The sequence below is a fragment of the Hordeum vulgare genome, unplaced genomic scaffold, assembly GCF_904849725.1.
Source record: "Hordeum vulgare subsp. vulgare unplaced genomic scaffold, MorexV3_pseudomolecules_assembly, whole genome shotgun sequence".
Classification (NCBI taxonomy): domain Eukaryota; kingdom Viridiplantae; phylum Streptophyta; class Magnoliopsida; order Poales; family Poaceae; genus Hordeum; species Hordeum vulgare.
Window position 1 is genome coordinate 915,001 of NW_025422486.1, and position 2,500 is coordinate 917,500.

The following is a 2,500-nucleotide window of genomic DNA, read 5'->3' on the forward strand; positions in this document are numbered from 1 at the left end:
CGAGGCAAATGTGGCAATGGACACGGGAGGGGCAAGCTAAAACATATCACAAACGTCAAAAATAAGAAAACGATGTCATATAGATCACGGTCCCGTGTCATCCTTGTCACGTGGCGCAAAAATATATTTAAAAAGGGAAATGCAACACGAGGACTTCCCAGGAGGTCACCCATCCTAGTACTACTCTCGCCCAAGCACGCTTAATTTCGGAGTTCTGATGGGATCCGGTGCTTTAGTGCTGGTATTATCGCATCCGACATGCAACTATCTATTTGTTCCTTATGCTTGCCCCTACTACTACTGCTACTACTGCTACTACTGCTACTACTCCTACTACTAGTCGTTGGGTGTCATGCGCGGTGGGAAAAGTCAGAGAGGTCGTGGCGGTGCTCGTGTTGTCGGGGTAGAGAGGGAGCGGTGAAATTCTTGTGTTAAACTCGTCTCCGTTGTCGAGGCAAATGTGGCAATGGACACGGGAGGGGCAAGCTAAAACATATCACAAACGTCAAAAATAAGAAAACTAGTAAACGTCAAAAATAAGAAAACGAGGTCATATAGATCACGGCCCCGTGTCATCCTTGTCATGTGGCGCAAAAATATATTTAAAAAGGGGAATGCAACACGAGGACTTCCCAGGAGGTCACCCATCCTAGTACTACTCTCGCCCAAGCACGCTTAACTTCGGAGTTCTGATGGGATCCGGTGCTTCAGTGCTGGTATGATCGCATCCGACATGCAACTATCTGTTTGTTCCTTATGCTTGCCCCTACTACTACTGCTACTACTGCTACTACTACTACTACTACTACTAGTCGTTGGGTGTCATGCGCGGTGGGAAAAGTCAAAGAGGTCGTGGCGGTGCTCGTGTTGTCGGGCTAGAGAGGGAGCGGTGAAATTCTTGTGTTAAACTCGTCTCCGTTGTCGAGGCAAATGTGGCAATGGACACGGGAGGGGCAAGCTAAAACATATCACAAACGTCAAAAATAAGAAAACTAGTAAACGTCAAAAATAAGAAAACGAGGTCATATAGATCACGGTCCCGCGTCATCCTTGTCACGTGGCGCAAAAATATATTTAAAAAGGGGAATGCAACACGAGGACTTCCCAGGAGGTCACCCATCCTAGTACTACTATCGCCCAAGCACGCTTAACTTCGGAGTTCTGATGGGATCCGGTGCTTTAGTGCTGGTATGATCGCATCCGACATGCAACTATCTATTTGTTCCTTATGCTTGCCCCTACTACTACTACTACTAGTACTACTACTACTACTACTACTACTACTACTACTACTACTAGTCGTTGGGTGTCATGCGCGGTGGGAAAAGTCACAGAGGTCGTGGCGGTGCTCGTGTTGTCGGGGTAGAGAGGGAGCGGTGAAATTCTTGTGTTAAACTCGTCTCCGTTCTCGAGGCAAATGTGGCAATGGACACGGGAGGGGCAAGCTAAAACATATCACAAACGTCAAAAATAAGTAAACGAGGTCATATAGATCACGGTCCCGTGTCATCCTTGTCACGTGGCGCAAAAATATATTTAAAAAGGGAAATGCAACACGAGGACTTCCCAGGAGGTCACCCATCCTAGTACATGGGATCCGGTGCTTTAGTGCTGGTATTATCGCATCCGACATGCAACTATCTATTTGTTCCTTATGCTTGCCCCTACTACTACTGCTACTACTCCTACTACTCCTACTACTACTACTACTAGTCGTTGGGTGTCATGCGCGGTGGGAAAAGTCAGAGAGGTCGTGGCGGTGCTCGTGTTGTCGGGGTAGAGAGGGAGCGGTGAAATTCTTGTGTTAAACTCGTCTCCGTTGTCGAGGCAAATGTGGCAATGGACACGGGAGGGGCAAGCTAAAACATATCACAAACGTCAAAAATAAGAAAACTAGTAAACGTCAAAAATAAGAAAACGAGGTCATATAGATCACGGTCCCGCGTCATCCTTGTCACGTGGCGCAAAAATATATTTAAAAAGGGGAATGCAATACGAGGACTTCCCAGGAGGTCACCCATCCTAGTACTACTCTCGCCCAACCACGCTTAACTTCGGAGTTCTGATGGGATCCGGTGCTTTAGTGCTGGTATGATCGCATCCGACATGCAACTATCTATTTGTTCCTTATGCTTGCCCCTACTACTACTACTACTAGTAGTACTACTACTACAACTACTACTACTAGTACTACTACTACTACTACTATTACTACTACTACTACTACTACTACTACTACTACTACTACTACTACTACTACTAGTCGTTGGGTGTCATGCGCGGTGGGAAAAGTCACAGAGGTCGTGGCGGTGCTCGTGTTGTCGGGGTAGAGAGGGAGCGGTGTAATTCTTGTGTTAAACTCGTCTCCGTTCTCGAGGCAAATGTGGCAATGGACACGGGAGGGGCAAGCTAAAACATATCACAAACGTCAAAAATAAGAAAACTAGTAAACGTCAAAAATAAGTAAACGAGGTCATATAGATCACGGTCCCGCGTCATC

At 46.6% G+C, this 2,500-nt stretch overlaps 4 non-coding genes across 4 annotated transcripts; all 4 read right to left on the reverse strand.

Moving 5' to 3' along the window:
* Positions 1 to 136: 136 nt before the first annotated feature.
* Positions 137 to 255, reverse strand: LOC123415976. Its single transcript, XR_006615663.1, has one exon. It is a non-coding gene; the product is annotated as a 5S ribosomal RNA (ribosomal RNA).
* A 356-nt stretch (positions 256 to 611) lies between these two features.
* Positions 612 to 730, reverse strand: LOC123416617. The gene has a single exon (XR_006616227.1). It is a non-coding gene; the product is annotated as a 5S ribosomal RNA (ribosomal RNA).
* A 353-nt stretch (positions 731 to 1,083) lies between these two features.
* On the reverse strand, positions 1,084 to 1,202 carry LOC123415543. The gene has a single exon (XR_006615257.1). It is a non-coding gene; the product is annotated as a 5S ribosomal RNA (ribosomal RNA).
* Positions 1,203 to 1,984: 782 nt separating this feature from the next.
* LOC123415612 lies at positions 1,985 to 2,103 on the reverse strand. The gene has a single exon (XR_006615322.1). It is a non-coding gene; the product is annotated as a 5S ribosomal RNA (ribosomal RNA).
* Between the last annotated feature and the right edge of the window lie 397 nt (positions 2,104 to 2,500).